Raw genomic sequence first — 17,294 nt, 5'->3', positions numbered from 1 at the left:
CTTGCCCGAATGCAGGATTCTTTCATCCCCTCCCATCCTTACCACTAAGCTTTTCAGCTTCCTTTTAATGTGTTATTTGTTCCCATTAGAATGGAAACTCCAAAAAAAAAAAGGGAAAAGAATGGAAATTTCTTGAGGACGGGGACTGTTTAGCAGGTGCCTAAAGCATAGTAAATGCTGACTGTTAAATCCTTGCTGACTGATTTAAACTCATCAAGAGATAATCTTCCAAATAATGTTTTCTTTTGGCCATAGGTAATGCATGATGACCATTTATTGTGGTGTATAGTATACTATAGTCCAGTGGTGTCTAAGGTCCAATACAAATGGGGGCCATTTAATTCCTTTATAAAGATCCCTGCAGGCTGAATATTGACTTCAACATCTATTATTATTGTCTATGACCGATTATATTTTTATTTATTTTGTCAAGTATTAACATGTTAACTGTTTACATTCCTACGTGGAAAGATGATATTTGTAACTCATAAGACCTTTCTCATTATTAGGGTAGCTACAAGGAGTATATATAGACTGAGAGCAAATGGAGGGATGACATCTAAAAAATTAAGGGGTGAGAGAGGAAAGTACTAGGAGAAAGAGAAAGGGAGAAGTAGAATGGGGTAAATTATCTCACATAAAAGAGGCAAGAAAAAACTTTTACAGTGGACAGGAAGAGGGGGGAGGTGAGAGGGAATGAGTGAACCCTACTCTCATCAGAACTATCTTAAAGAGGGAATAACATACACACTCAATTGGGTATAGAAAGAAATCTATCTTATCCTACAAGAAAGTAGGGGGGAAGGGAATAAGAGAAGTAAGAGTGATAGAAGGGAGGGCAGATTGAGGAAGGGGGTAATAAGAAGCAAACACTTTTGAGGAGGGATAAGATGAAAGGAGAGAATAGAATAAAGGGGGGGGAGAATAGGATGGAGGGAATTATAGTTAATCTTTTACAACATGATTATTATGGAAGTGTTTTGTGTGACTACACATGTATAACCTATATTGAATTGCTTGCTTTCTCAGTGGGGGTGGGGTGGGGAGGGAGGAAGGGAGAACATTTGGAACTCAAAGTTTTAAAAACAAATGTTAAAAATTGCTTTTTACATGCAACTGGGGGGAAAATAAAATACCAAATTTAAAAAAAGTCTTTTAAGTATCTCAGGTTCAGTAATATTAGTCATTTTCTTAGTGAGCTTGTAGGCCCTTCCTAATTGGTCACAAACCTATCTTTCCAGAGTGATTTCACAATATTATCCTTAATGAACTCTCTTCCAATTAGACAAGCCCATTTCCTCTTCCTTGTACCTGACGTATATTACCCATGGTTGGAATGTACTCCCTTCTCACCTTTACGTCTTAGAATTTCCTGCTCTTTCAAAATTTAGCTCAAATGTTAAGCCTTTAACAAGAGCTTTCGTGATTCTTTCTCTGCATTTACTTGTATAAGTTTCATACTGAATGCTCTGTGCACACAGTTATCTTTCCCCTAATCAAATATAAACTCATTGAGGGCAAAGACCTTTCTTTTTATGTTTTTATCTTGGGCACTTGCATATACTAAACACTTAATAAATGTTTATTGGATAAATGAATGAGTACTTTTCAGAGTAGCTAAATATATTAGAGTCAGTCTTTCTTTGCTTGGTGTGTGTCACTGGTTGATAGCAGCATGCCACTGTCTGCTAATAAAGTCCTACTCATCTCTATTCTGAGGCTGTAATGAAGATTCAAAAGTTGCTACTAACTTTCTAGGGAAGGATTCTATTGGGCCAGGTTTTTTTTTGGGGGGGGGCGCAAGGCAGTTGGTGTGAAGTGACTTGCCCAGGGTCACATAGCTAATAAGCATCAAGTGTCTGATCTGAGACTGGACTTGAACTCAGATCCTACTGACTCCAGGCTGGTACTCTGTCCACTGCGCCATCTAGCTGCCCCTAAAATAAGACAGGCATTTTTTGGGGGTGGGGGTAGGAGGTTAGGCAGTTGAGGTTAAGTGACTTGCACGGGGTGACACACCTAGTAGGTGTTAAGTGTCTGAAGCCAGATTTGAACTCATGTCCTCTTGATTTCAGGGCCAGTGCTCTACCCGCTGCACCACCTAGCTGCCCCTGAACCAGTTTTTAGAGCAGAATTATTCTTTAAACCCACTTAACAGATGCAGCATACATTTCTAGCGGCTAGTTACATCCATTGTCTCTGGTTCTTCAGGTTTTGTGACAGTTCTTTCTTCCTTCTGGCTTGAAATTGTTCATAAAGCGTGTAGCTTTATGTCAAAAAAAATCATTTGTGTGTTTCTCTAGTAAGCCAGGATTTTTTTTTTAAATAGCAGGACGAGTTTCAAAATAACAAGTAGCAGAAGCATGGAGAGATTTACATGAACTGATGCAGAATGAAGTAAGCAGAACCAGGAAAATGACTATAATAATAAACAACGAATATAACACTGAAACAGAAAGACAGTGACAAAAACATTTGAACCTGAATGTTATGAAATTATAAAGAACAAACTTGGCCCCAAAGAAGACATATAAGAATTATATATACTTTTCTTGATTTGGTTGGTTCTGTGGAGCTTTTTTTCCCGCTTTTCTTTGAAGCTTTTTATTTCTGATAGGTTCTTTGATTGCCTGAAGGGATATCGGGAAAACAAAGCAATGTCAAAGCAAAAGACAAAAGTAATAAAACGAAGTTAAATAATAAATAATAATTAAAACAAAAACAAGTAATAAAAGTCTATTTTAAAAACCCAATATGCAGCATGCATTTACCAGCCCAACCGATTTTAAATATATTTGCCACTGCCACTTGATAATAAAACTTTTATCAATACTCTTGATGTCAGGGGATTGTTGGTATGTCTAAGAGAGGGAGAGACATCCTTCCAAGGAATTAATAAGAAATATAATGGTTTTATCAGATTTGCTAACCTTTCTGACAGTAAGCAGCAATTTAAATTAATTATTAAATTCCTGAATTTTTAAATAAATATAAATATATTAAATTAAATTAATTTATTAATAAATGAATAACTAGTAATTTTAGTGGTTTGAGAAGATCAAGTGCCAATTTCCAAGAAATTGCTTAATGTGGAGTTCTTTTTTATCAGAATATTTGGTTTAATGGGAGTCATTTTAAACAGCTCACATTACTGTGAAAGTAGAGTAGATGGTGGCCACTGCTGTTTGCTTTGTTTTTGTCGGTAAAAACTTCTGGACTTTGCTTTAGAGTAACTTGTCTCCCTTTGCACTGGCTGTCTTAGTGCCAGAATTTCTAGGAGTTATTTTTGAGATTTTGATACTGTAGCAAGTACCAAGAGCAGGCTGCTGGTGAATTGAAACAAGCAATGAAACCATTGCTTTGACTGTCCTTTGTGTATTATTATGTTGGAAACAAGATGGTTCCAGTCTGGGATCCAAGACTGATCCTAGCTAGGGTGGAGGTCTTTTAAGACCTCTCTGCTGAGTTCTGGGATGATATTGACAAAAGGCTTGCCATTAAAGGTTCCCATTCTGGGAGGGGCCGGAAGTGTCAGATGATGGTACAAAAACCAGTGTGAGCTGAGGGTATCATGGTGAAAGGTGGTACTGATATCAGGATGGATTCTAGGAACCAGTGCCTGAAACTGAATTTGAGAGACTTGGGGTCAGACTGAAGGGTTCTATTCCTAGGTAACTTTGAACCTGCACAAAGCTTATACAGTTTGCTTCACACAGTTTCCTGTGGGTGTGTTATGTATTTTTATGCCTAGTATTGTACACCTGTTCCTGCTTTCTAGCCTCACTTAAGTTAATTAAAGCTAGGCAGCTGTTGATAATCAGTCTCAGCATAGTGATTCAGGAGCAGGTAGGTGGGGGAATGGATAGAATGTGGGCCTGGAGTTTACAAGACCTGAGTTTAAATATGGCCACAGACACTAGCTACATTACATTGGGCAAATCACTTAATTGCTCTTTGCCTCAGTTTTCTCATCTGTAAAATGGGGATACTAATAGCACCCACCCCTCAGGCTTGCTGTGAGGATCAAATGAGATAATAATTGTGAAGAACTTAGCACAATGCCTGGCACATAGTAATCGCTACATAAATGTTAGCTATTATTCTTTTTATTCTTAACAACAGGACATAGTAGAGTGGTGGACAGTAAGATTTATAAAGTTCAACTTAATATTAGATGCATTTTGATATAATGTATAAAAAATAGATACTCTGTTAGTGACTCTGAATATAGACTTTACTGAGAGCAATAACATATCCATAAGCTTTTTTGTGTAGCAAATTTGACTGAAATTTACTAGAAATTAGAGATATGCCCATTTGTAAACCATAATCAGTTGCCATTTTAAGATAGTAGCCTGAACTACAAACATTAAAGTACATTTTGACTCTTAGCTGTGCACCACAGTCAGCTCTTTCAAAACATTTAAATGTAAAATGATGTGTTGTCGAGTTGAAATAGTTGAGAACAGATTATAGGAAGTGGAGACAGAGAATGAGAGGACCTTGTCCCTTTTCTTTCTTCTTTCTTTTTTTTTGGTGAGGCAGTTGATGTTAAGTGACTTGCCCAGAGTCATACAGCTAGTGAGTGTTATGTTTCTGAGGCCGAATTTGAACTCAGGTCCTCCTGAGTCCAGGGCCAGTGCTCTATCCTGGGCCACCTAGCTGCCCACCTTGTCCCTTTTCTGAATGGATATCTGATTTGAATGACAGTCATAAAGACAGTATCTTTTTTTGAAACTGGTTAAATACCTCAGAGAGTAGCTACAATAAAACACATACACAGTATGCATATTTGCTTTGTGTGAGTATGAAACCTTTTCTTCTTATTAACAGAATCCCCTTAGACTTAGAGCATGAAGGATGTGAGTTTGCTTCAGGATGTTTGGCCTTAAGTAGCTTGGTTAGAGATAAAAGGTAGAGGCGTAGATGTAAAAATGAAAGCATTTGTCTAAGACTGCTTAATGACCATTAATAGAGGAGATCCCAAGGCTTCTAAGGTTTCATACCAGTCACTTGTCAGGCTTTGCTTCCAGTACTTTCAAGCATGCATATGCTGAGATAGTGAACCTGCAGAGGGCTGCTAGGACATTATCTGATCTTTGTCTATTAACTGTCTTTGAGGGCCAGCTAGAGATAGAATTCCCCAGTTTTGCATTTATAAAAACCTTTCAGGGATTATAGTTGAGTATTATATTACTGTATGCCTGCTTTAGAAGATAACCCCCTAATGTAACTCAAGACAATTTAACAGTTTAAAAAAATCTATTATATTCAACATGTATATAATTCGTATTATAATAATGTTGGTTCCCCAGTTGATAAATGGTCAAAGGATATGAACAGGCAGTTTTCAAAAGAAGAAATCAAAACTGTCTATAGTCATGTGAAAAAATGCTCTAAATCACTATTGATTAGAGAAATGCAAGTCAAAACAACTCTGAGGTACCACCTAACACCTATCAGATTGGCTAACATGACAAAACAGAAAAATGATAAATGCTGGAGAAGATGTGGGAAAATTGTTACACTAATGCATTGTTGATGGAGTTGGGAAACGATCCAAACATTTTGAAGAGCAATTTGGAACTATGTCCAAAAGGGCTATAAAAATGTGTAGATGCCCTATGACCCAGCAATAGCACTTCTAGGTCTGTATCCCAAAGAGATCATAAAAATGGGAAAAGGACCCGCATATAGAAAAATATTTATAGCAGCTCTTTCTGTGGTGGCAAAGAATTGGAAATTGAGGGGATGCCCATCAATTGTGGAATAGCTAAATAGGTTGTGGTATATGAATGTAATAGGATACTATTGTGCTATAAAAAATGAGGAGTAGGCGGACTTCAGAAAAACTGGAAAGACTTGTATGGACTGATGCTGAGTGAAGTGAGCAGAACCAGGAGAACGTTGTACATAGTAGTATCCACCTTGTGCGATGACTGACTTTGAGAGACTTAGTTAGCTCTTCTTAGCAGTGCAGGGATCTAAGACGTCTCCAAGAGACTCATGATGGAAAATGCTATCTACACTGAGAGAAAAGAACTATAGAGTTTGAATGCAGATCGAAGCATACTATTTGCTTTTTTTTCCCTTTTATTTTGTTTCTTCTTTCTTGTGGTTCCTCCTGTTGGTTCCAATTCTTCTTTACATCCTGACTTGTGTAAATATGTTTGATAGGATGTGTAAAAATGTTTGATAGGAATGTGTATGTATAGCGTATATCAGATTGCATTAAGTCTTGGAGAGGGAGGGGGAGAAAATTTGAAATTCGAAAGCTTATGGAAGTGAATGCATGCTGTCCTGAGGAGGGAGGAGGAGACAGAGGGGGAGAAAATTTAAAACTCAAAAGTTTATGGAAGTGAATGTTGAAAACTAAAAATTAAAAAAAAAATAACGCTGGCCTGCTTGGTTAATGCTTAGGTGGTGTTGCAAAAATTACTTTTAATTTCACACTAAAATAGATGCTTGCTTACATTTACCTTTCATAGCATTTTCCATTTGATTCGACAGTACTATATTGATCTGAATGCAGGATAGATCCTTAAAATAAGGGAGAAATAGAGATGGATGCTAAAAATAATCATGTAAAATTATGGTTTAAAAATGATGGTTTTTAAAATCTGCTTCCAATTCAATTAAAGATGTTTTATTTTCATCACTACCATTCTCTGTCATTTGTCATTTTTCTTGTACTTAGAAATGTGGTTGTAGGCCATATGTGGGTTTTGTAACGTGCCATATTTTTCGGGAGTATGGTCTTATGTTCAGACTAATACAGTCTGCTGAAACATAATATACACATTCTTTTTAAAAAACTTTATTAATTTATTTTGATTTATCAACAATCACTTCGATAAGCTTTTGAGTTTTAAATTTTTCTCCCCCTCCCTCCCCACCTCTCTCCCCAAGACAGCACGCAATCTGATACAGGCTATACATAATACATTCCTATTAAACATATTTTCACATTAGTGATGTTGTAAGTAAGAATTAGTACCAATAGGAGGAACCACCAGAAAGAGGAAGCACAGCACAACAGAAGGAAAAAAGAGCAAATAGTATGCTTTGATCTGCATTCAAACTCCATAGTTCTTTCTTTGCATGTAGATAGCGTTTTTCATCGTGAGGCCTTTGGAGATGTCTTAGATTCTTGCATCGTTGAGAAGGGCTAAGTCTGTCAAAGTTAGTCTTTATACAATGTGGCTGTTACTGTGTACAACGTTCTCCTGGTTCTGCTCACTTCACTAAGTATCAGACCCTACAAGTCTTTCCAGGTTTTTCTGAAGTCTGTCTGCTAATCATTTCTTATAGCACAATAGTATTCCATTACATTCATATACCACAACTTGTTCAAGAAAGTCTTTTATGTCTAATACCATTTTGTTTACAAAGAACAGGGACATGGAAGTTTTATCCTTTATAGGACTTTAGAAACCCTTAAGAGCCACTTAGAAATAAAAACCACTTTAATGTTATGTTTCCCTAAAGTACTAAAAATCGGGTAAATTAAATCTTATAATTAAAAAAAGGGAATAGAAAACAAATATTAGAAATACTCAAATAACATGGTTATTTGAAGGGAGAAAGAAGTGGAAAGACACAGATAATGAGAGAGAAAGTTGGAGGAGAGACGTAGATAGCAAATGAGAGAGGGAGAGCCGGGGAACAGGAGAGGAGACAGAAAAGAGATAAAAGGAAAAGAAGGGGCAGGCAGGTATGGTGTGAAGGAGAGAAAGAGAATCAAGTAGATGAAAAATTGGAAGAAATGGAATAGGTCAGTACATAAAAGTGGAAGCACATAATATCTGCAATTTGGAATCTGCAATAGAAGAACGGAAGAGTTCAGCAAATTCTGAAATAAAAAGGCTATATAAATGGTTCTGTCCAGACAATATGTAAAACTGTGAATATTTCCTGTCAAAACTAGTAGAATATGTTATAGAATTAGATAAAGCTATTCCAGTGTCCACATTGAAAAGCTGATGGGTAAGAATACTAATAGTAATGATGAAAGGGGGGAAAAAAACCTTGATGGAGACTTGCCCTTACTAGCTTTCAAAATAGATTCGATCAAATTAATTACAAAAACTTTTATATACTAGACTTTTTTTTTCTAAAGAAAAGACTAAATCACCATAACACAATGGATAACTTAACACTATAATTATTGGAAAAATGATCATTTAATAAAGACTGTTGGGAAAATTGGATAGCAGCCACAATCAATAAGGAACTGTTAAAAATCTGTAGGTATAATGCTTATTGCTAAAAGGTGAAATGGTTAAAGGTCACAGATAACAAATAAGAGTTCTCAAGGATTTAAAAAAATGTTTTTCTTTATGATATTGTTGAATTGTTCTTTGAGTATTGTTCAGTTCAGTCTGAATCAGTTCATACAAGTCTTTTTGGAAACATACACTCTTGTCATTTCTCAAGGCACAATAATAACATAACATTACATTACATTCATACACTATCGCTGCTTCTCCCATTCCCCAACTGATGATCACCTCTTTAGTTTATATATATGAGTACTTTTTGACTCTCTTTGTTTTCTCTGGGGTTTAAGCCTATCATTCTTCTTACTGGGATAAAGTGAATGTGCTGTTTAGTGACCTTGACATCTTTGGTATCATTCCAGATTGCTTTCAAGAATTATAGGATCAGTTCGTAGCTCCATCAGCATTCATACATTAGCTAAAGGCCTGTGTTCCTCAGCCAGTCCAATAGTTATCACTTTCCATTCCTGTTAAACCACTCTTTTTTTTTTTGGTAGTAAATATTGAAGTGTAGCTTTTCAATACCTCTTACATCTTTTGAATCTTTCTTTTGAATAGAGTATCTGTGGCAGTGAACCTGGGGAAAATTATTCTATGATTTGCAATAGCATTGTTCCCGCCCTCGCAAATCGGATGATTTACCACCCTTAATTTAAAGGAATATAATACTGGCCTTCTGTTAAGGGAAGGTTCATTCTTTGTTGTAACTTTTTTTTTTTTTGGTGAGGCTGTTGGGGTTAAGTGATTTGCCCAGGGTCACACAGCTACTAAGTGTCAAGTGCCTGAGGCCGAATTTGAACTCAGGTCTTCCTGACGCCAAGACTGGGTCTCTATCCACTTGTATCTTTTTTTCTTTAAAAAAAATAATTTTTTGTTTTCAACATTCACTTCCCTAAGATTTTGAGCTTTACATTTTCTCCCCCTTTGTATCCTCTCCCCCTCCTCAAGACGGCGTGCAGTCTGTTACAAGCTTTCCTTGTACATTCATATTAAACATATTTTCGCATTAGTCATGATGTAAAGAAGAATTAGAACTAATGAGAGCAGCCATAAGAAAGAAGAAACAAAACAAAACAACCTTGTTGTATCTTTTAAAGAAAATACTGGTTTTGTTTTTTATTTTAAGCTTCCTTAATCATGTACTATTTTTTTGTGTGAAAGTATGTAACATTTTAAGACCATTACCTTCTTCCCTGACCCTTTTTTTCTCTGCTGATGCTTTTTATCTTTATTTTCATTCAGTTGTGATAGTTGTAAACCTGGTAAGCCTGTTTTTAGAAAACCCTTCATAAGGTTTAAACATGAGAGCAAGAACTTTCTCTTGGATTGGAATGTCCTCTACTTTGGTACCAGTTTCTTTAATGTTTATTGAAATTGAATGTGCAAATATTTCAACTTCAGATGTTGAACACTTTGGCAAGAAATAGGTAAACCTGAGTTCTTTGTTTTTTCATAGTACAGGATTTATTAAGGATACTAGGCTATATGCGATATGTAACAATTTTATATTAACTTTCTGCCCTTAATTCAGTTTATATTATAGGATTACATCAGATGTATGTAGATGTGAGTGTGGAAAAATGTACCTGGAAACATACACAATAAAACTGGGTTGGAGCTTGAGAGGTAATAGTACACCAAGGGATGAGGTAGTATTTGTGTTCTTACCTTAGATTTATTTTATTTATTTATTTTGATTTATCACCAATCACTTCCATATGCTTTTGAGTTGAAAATTTTTCTCCCCCTTCCTCCCCCTGACCCTCCCCCAAGATGGCACACAATCTGATATAGGCTTTATATTTACATACCCATTAAACATATTTTCACATTAGTGAAGTTGTAAGTAAAAATTAAAACCAATAGGAGGAACCATCAGAAAGATGAAACAAAACTCAACAGAAGGTAAAAATAAGTGATAGCGATTTGACTTCCATAGTTCTTTCTTTGGGTGTGGACAGCATTTTCCATCCTGAGGCCTCTGGAGATGTCTTAGATCCTCGTAAAGCTGAGAAGGGTTCAGTTTAACAATCTTAGTCATTGCATAACATGGCTGTTATTGTGTACAAAGTCCTAACAAATACTCTGGCCATTTTCTAATCCACAGCATTTTTTTTAGGAAAAAGCAAAAATATTATTTCAGTATTGATAGTTAAAGCTTTACAGAAACAGCAGTAAATTGAACGAATTCGTATCTGCTTCATCTAAGACACAGGTTTGTATTTCAGGATGTAAAACAAAATTGTTCTGAAGGCACTTACTGGGTCAAAAAACAAGTCAATAGAATAAAATATGCAAAAAAGGTCCTGAGGCATTATGTGAATAAATTGCCTGATTATTGGTATGGTAGGTACATGCTCTGAGTTCAAGAAGAAGAGATTAATTTGAACTAGACTGGTGTCATACTATCCATTTTCTCTAAAGATAGCAACAGTCTTCTCAAGAATCTTCTTAAGATAAAGGTGAAATAGCTTTATGTGAAAAGATCTTTCATTTTTTCCCCTCTGACTGCTCATGCTTCACTCCAGTGATGATAGGGAAGTAGTCTTTACCAGATTAAGTCCTCACAGATCTTCATCTATAAAAGTAAAAAACACACTTTTGTTGACTCCATAGAGGAACCCCACAGTAAAATGTTCTTTCTAATGAAACTGCTCATTGTCAGCTCACATTGCTTTTTCTGACATATTCTTCTTTACTGTTAAAGAAATAGTATAGCAGTACATAAAGTTTCTTTGGGAGAACTTATTGAAATAGGTTTTTAAATAATAGCATTAGCTTTTTTGATCCCTGCATTTAACTATTGAGTCATTATGTTTGTAGTCTAACACTTATATAAGTTTTTCACAGAAAAGCTACTCATGCTTCTTCCATCCTCTCCTGGTAAGACTGTTCTTTTTTCTGTTTCAATGTAACCTTATTTTACTTTTTGTAAGTTAAGTAGCATTAATTTCCCCTGCCTTTTATCCCTTCCCCCCCAAAAAGGAAAAAACAAAACAAAACTCGTGTCAAAATATGTAATAGATTCTGCAATTGGCCATGTACAGAAAAGTACCTTTAATTCTTCCTCAGTCTATTACATACTCTTTTATTAGGTGGGTAGTATGCTTCATTATTATATATCTGGAATTGTAATTGATTAGAGTTTTTGAATCATTATGTAACTGAAGCGTAATGAATTTAACTCCAGTCTATTTTAGCTCTGCATGAATATTTTAGTTTCATAGTTGTTTCTTGTAAATAACATGTTACTGGATTCTGCTTTCTAAAACATTGTGTGATATGGATAAATTCATCCCATTCACATTCACAGTTATGATTGTTAATTGTGTTTCTCTCCATCTTGTTTTCTTGTACTAAGATCTAAAAAGGTAATGAGAGAAAAGGAGTGTGCTCAGCACTAGTGTTCTGGGTTTGGTGCAGCATGTTTCTGTTTTCCTTCTGTTCTTTTTTCTGTCACTCAGAATGCAAGCACTGGTTTTTATCCATTCTTTTCTTTTAAACTGCTTGTGATCCATCTTTCTTAGTGATTGTTTTGTTTAGGACTAATCCAGGTCTTAATTTACCTAATCCAGGTCTTAATCTACCTTAATTCTACTCTTCTCTCCCTACCACTCCCATTTCTCTGTCTAGTGAAAAGTATTTCTGAACCCAGCTGTGTATAAATGTATGTATTCCAACCTCTTGACGTTATTGAATTTAGATGCCAGTAGCATTTTCAGTGAGCCGCCTCCCCCCCCTTCTTGTTTGCACAGTACATTATTTGTACACTTGGATTATATAATAGTTTCTGTTTCCTCCACCATTCTTCTCCCTTAGTATATTCCTTTTGATTTCTTTATTCTGCTTTTAAATCAACAAAACATTACAAAACTGCTCCTAGGCCCTCTGTTTTATTAGATTCCCTTTATGACCCTTGATGATTATAGTAAGTTGAGTGGACACATGTATCATCTCTTGATATTAAAATGCAAACAGTTTATCTTTGTATCATCCCTTAAGATTCACCATTTTTGCTGTTTTATGTTTCTCTTTATTCCCAGGTTTGTATTTCAAAATTTCTACATAGCGCTTTTTTAAAAAAAAAATTGAGAATATCCTCATTAAAATTCAATTTTTTTTTTGTATTGTAGGATAATACTCAGTTTTGTGGAGTAAGCTATAATGGGATCTAAGCCTGTATCTTTTGCCTTCTGGAATAGTACATTCCAAGTTCTCTACTCTTTTATAGTGTGACAAATGAAAAACCCAGGGAATAGAGTTTCTTGGTAATTAACAATCAGTTTATTAATTAGGCTAGTTATTAAAATGATTGTCAGTTTTTATTTTGGTAATCAGACAAACATGGAGAGCCTGAGAACCTTAAGTGTTTTTTGAAAGGGAATACTTCCTGACAAATGAAAATCAATCCTGATTGGTGGACATTTAATGAGAACCTAGGTTAGTAGCAGCTCCTCCTATTGAAAATGTGGCTTGGTCATGAGACTCAGCAGCCTCTAATCTTCTGGACAGGGGAATCCATCTCCTTTCAGACCACTCTAGTTGTTTTTCTCCTTCATGAGTTGGGTCACCCTAAACTATAATGGAAGGGTATAAGGATAGGGACTAATTTCCACATATGGGGGATAGTGTCATGGAATGTATCATGAGTATCACCTGAAGGAATAAGGGGATATTGAGCCTGGAGAAGTAGAGACTCTGGAGTTGGAGTCACATGTTAAACACTTTGTAAACCATAAAGGGCTATATAAATGTTAGGAGCTATTGTTGTTTTGGAAGTTCTGTAGTGTAGAGACCTAGTAAATCACTTTAGAAGGCTCACTATTGAATTTTGGTTGATGCTTTTCCAAAATATTCTGCTGGTCTTCCATCAGCTGTTCTTCTTGAGCAAGAGGGATGATGTCTCTTTTTACTGGTCGAGTTGGAGTACCAGTAATGTGTGGTACAATTTTCCTATTACTATTAGGGATGGGTACCACCATCCTCCCAGTCACTTAGGCTTGCAACCCCTGTGTCATCTGTGACTCATTCTCACTCACCCCACATATCCAGTCTTTTGGCAAGTTTTGTCATTTCTGCCTTCATAGTATCTCACATATATCCCCTTCTGTTCACTCGCACAGCTGCCACTCTGGTGTTGGCTTTCATCACCTCATTCCTTGACTACTGCAATAGCCTTCTGGTTGAAGTCTGTGCCTCAAGTTTCTTCTCACTCTAGTCCATCCTCCACTCAGTGGTCTTTGTTAAATGAAGGTCTAACAATGCTGCCCCCTCTATTCATAATGTCCACGTTCTCTGTCTTGTAAAGGCCTTTGTTTGTCATTTAAAGTTTTTTTTGACAACCTCCCTTCCTGTTTGTGTTAGAATCCCTCCCACTTGTGTTGCTGTTTTAATTTCTCTGGGCCTCTCACTGCTAATCTGCAAAATTACGGTGCTGGACTAGATGGTCATTAAAGGTTTTTTCCAGTGCTAAATCCATAATTTCAGTCAAAAAATTACAGTCCGTAACTCTATAGAGAGTGTGCAGCAATTTGAACAGACTACCCCAAAGTAGCAGATATGATTCTTTTGCCTTTATATTCCCTTTCCTTCCTAGTTTCTTTAAGCTAGTCTACCTTTTCATAGCTTATTCTTTTTTCCCATTTTTGAACCCAAAAGGAAGTATCAGATTTTTTCAGAATGACTTTTGTGATCTGGCACTCATAGCAATGGAACTTGGTGCATAGGAGAATGGATGATGGGCAGTGTTGCATTTGGAATTTAAGAGTCATTTTCTAGTCAGGTATTTGTAAGTCAGGAACTGCTTCTGTTTCCTGTTCACCTTGCACAAATTAGCATACCACACAGATGGTTAGCATAAAAACTTTTCTTAAAATTTTAATTCCTTATGTTTATTTTTCTAATTAACTTAGATATGCTTAAAAAAAACAACTAAAAACAACGCAGAGGGCTTTCCCAATACTGCCTTCATTGAATTTTCCTGTGTAGTAGAGGAATTTGAGCAAAATCCCTCCAGTAAAGTGACCTAGTATGAAAGATTGTGCACCTTTTTGCATTCATGCTTTATCACTCTTCTCCTAAGAACAGAGAAGTATATTTCTTCCTCTCTTTTTTTTCCTGGGACCAAGAATATTGACTTGAAAGTTGATATTATTTCACTTAGCTTAAATGCTAAGTTTCTTTTAAGGATTTATTCCACAAATTTATTGGGTACTTAATGTTGGCTAGACACTATGATGTACTCTGTAGTTTAACAGATTAAATCAGTATATGAAATATGTACACACATTTTAAGTATAAATACAACATTGCTCAACCTGTGGTCTTTGAATTTTTCTTTAATGCTTTGATTACTGTATTTCAATACAATTGGTTTCCTTTGTAGTATTTTATAGTATTTTGTAGCATTTTCTGTGTTTAAAAACATTCTAAAAAGGGGTCCATAACACGTGAAAGATTAAGAATCCTTGCTCTGTCCCTTGGGTGTTTAGTCATAAGGTTTTTTTTTTCTCTTCCTACATATCTAGTCTTTCCTTGTCAGTCTCTTTTGTCTTGTCCATTAGCTGTGGGTATATCCCAGGGCTCTGTCCCAGGTTCTCTTTTTTTCTTCATGTTTTCTCACATGTTGGACTCGTCGTCAGAGCCTATGGCTATCATTATCATCTTTGTGCAAATGATTCTCAGAGCTATATATTCAGTCTCTACTCTCTGCAGTGGCCTCTCTCCAGGTCCATCTCACCTTTAATCTGGATTTCCTCCTATAGACTTCTAAATTTAACATGCCCCAAATGGAGCCTGTCTTTTCCCAAAGTCATCATTCTTGAGCTGCCACTGTCTTTCTAGTCAACTGAAATTTGCAGCCTGAGAGTCATTTTAGAATCTTCATAATCCCTCACTCCACACATCTAATTAGTTACCAAATCTTGTCAATTCTATATCCATCATATTCTCCAAAATCACATAGTTACCAAATCTTGTCAATTCTGTATCCACCTTATTCTCCAAAATCACATAGCCAACAGCTCTTGCCTCCACTTTGGACTACCTACTTCAAACTTTTTCAACTTTGCTCCACTCTATCTTTTTTTTTTGTTTGTTTTTGGCTAGGCAGTGGGGTTAAGCGACTTGCCCAGGGTCACACAGCCAGTGAGTATTATGTGTCTGAGGCTGTATTTGAACTTAGGTCCTCCTGACCTCAGGGTCGGTGCTTCTATCCACTGTGGCACCTAGCTGCCCCCACTCTTACCTTTTATACAGCTACTAGAGTGATGTTCCTTCAGTTTGGGCCTGATTTTACACACACACACACACACACACACACACACACACACACACACACACACACACACACACACACAAAAACTCTAGTAGTTTTCTATTAACCTTGGCCCTTTCTACCTCTCTGGACACCTTATTCATTATTCTCAAATATTCACTCTACTGTCCAGTCATAATGACTTACTTGCTGTTCCTTACCTGAAACTCAGCCTCCTAATCTTCATGCAACCCCCCCCCCCCCCCCCCCCCCGTCTGGTTAATCACCTCCTCCTGTAGGAGTCCTTAGCTTCTTTGGAAACAAAACCCAAGTGCTATCTTCTACAGATTTTTCCTGTTAAACTCACTTACTAGTCCTTTTCCATTCAAAATTATGTTTAGTCTGCTTTTGATGACTCTTGTAGGTGCTTATGTATGCAGAATAGATAGAATGCAAACTCTTTGGTGACAAGGAATGTTTGATTTTTTCCTGTGACCCTACACTGAGCTATGGTACCTATGTACCTATTACATTGTAGGTGCTTAATAAATGATTGATTGAGACCAGTACCGTAAAGTACCAACAGAGAAGTATAAGCAGGCTAGAGGTAATGAGAATCTGCTTTAGGTTCTTTTTCTTGCTTCATCAATGTAGTGTTATTAGATTCCCCTAGCACAGTTTAACTGTTTTCCAAATGTGAGCTGCTATATTGTCAGATGATTCCACCAACCAGTGCATAAGAATGGTCACTTAAAAGTACTATATTTTTAAAATATTTGGCCTGTTTGCTCCTCACTGGATGATACTGGACTTGATTTTTGGTAGGCTCTCAAATCCTCTTTGAGCTTAGCATGAATGTGAAGTGGAGTGGTTCTTGAGACCCTATTGCCATGGAACCCCAAAAAAAGCATGGTGTACTGATATGGTCATTGGCTTTTCCTCTTGTCAAAGGGCACTGCTTAGTAAAATCTTGTGTAACCTGGCATTTGGGGTAGAATACAAAGTACTTTGTTTTAAGATACATGGATACATATCTAGGGTCCTTGTGAGCAGTTTATTTTTATGATTATTTTAGTTTATTTCTAGATAAAGAATCTAAAGCGCAGAGAGATTGACCTACCTTTCAATGGTATATTAGAGTAGGAAATAGCATCCACAGAGAAGTGGTAGACTGAAGATGGAGAGTGAGGCATATGCTTTTTTTGGCATGGGGTATTGTTGTTCAATGGGAGTAAAGGGAAGTGGGAGGGGAAAATTTGTTTCAGTTTAAGTGAAAAAAAATTTTAAATGAAAGGTAATATCTGGGATTGGACTCTTGATTCCTTTCTAGTGACATATATATATCTTCAACTCTTGATTTATTTTAACTAAGAAAACAGTAGTGACATAGATAATTAATAGCAGATAATTATACAGTAATTTATTCTGAAAGGTATTATGTTTCTGCAGTAGAGTTATATTTTTAATCATCAACTGAAATTCCTATTTATATTTTCTAATTATATGTCACCCAGGAGGTAGCTTGAGAGTTGATTAAAGAGGAGGAATTTACAAATAGAAGAACTTTTAGTAAATGCCTCCAGTTAACTGTGTTTAGCATGGGAGGTAGAGAAGACTTGGCAACTGTGATTGGGTATGGAGAATGAAAGAGAGGGAAAAGTCAAGGATGTCACTGAGGTTTTGGAGTTGGATGAAGAAGGAAGCTTGGACAGAATGAGTCCTGTGTTTTTAGACATAGATTCCTATGGGATACCCAAGAG

The 17,294-nt window shown here is 36.3% G+C and overlaps 1 protein-coding gene across 8 annotated transcripts in view; it reads left to right on the top strand.

Annotated features, from left to right (window-relative positions):
- MAP4 (microtubule associated protein 4) overlaps positions 1 to 17,294 on the top strand; it is a 245,428-nt gene that overhangs the window by 74,092 nt on the left and 154,042 nt on the right. The window lies entirely within an intron of this gene.

This window comes from Phascolarctos cinereus, unplaced genomic scaffold, assembly GCF_003287225.1.
Source record: "Phascolarctos cinereus isolate Bilbo 61053 unplaced genomic scaffold, phaCin_HiC Scaffold_4;HRSCAF=312, whole genome shotgun sequence".
Taxonomy (NCBI): Eukaryota; Metazoa; Chordata; class Mammalia; order Diprotodontia; family Phascolarctidae; genus Phascolarctos; species Phascolarctos cinereus.
The sequence above is the reverse complement of the archived record's forward strand: the minus strand, read 5'-3'. Positions and strand labels throughout refer to the sequence as shown.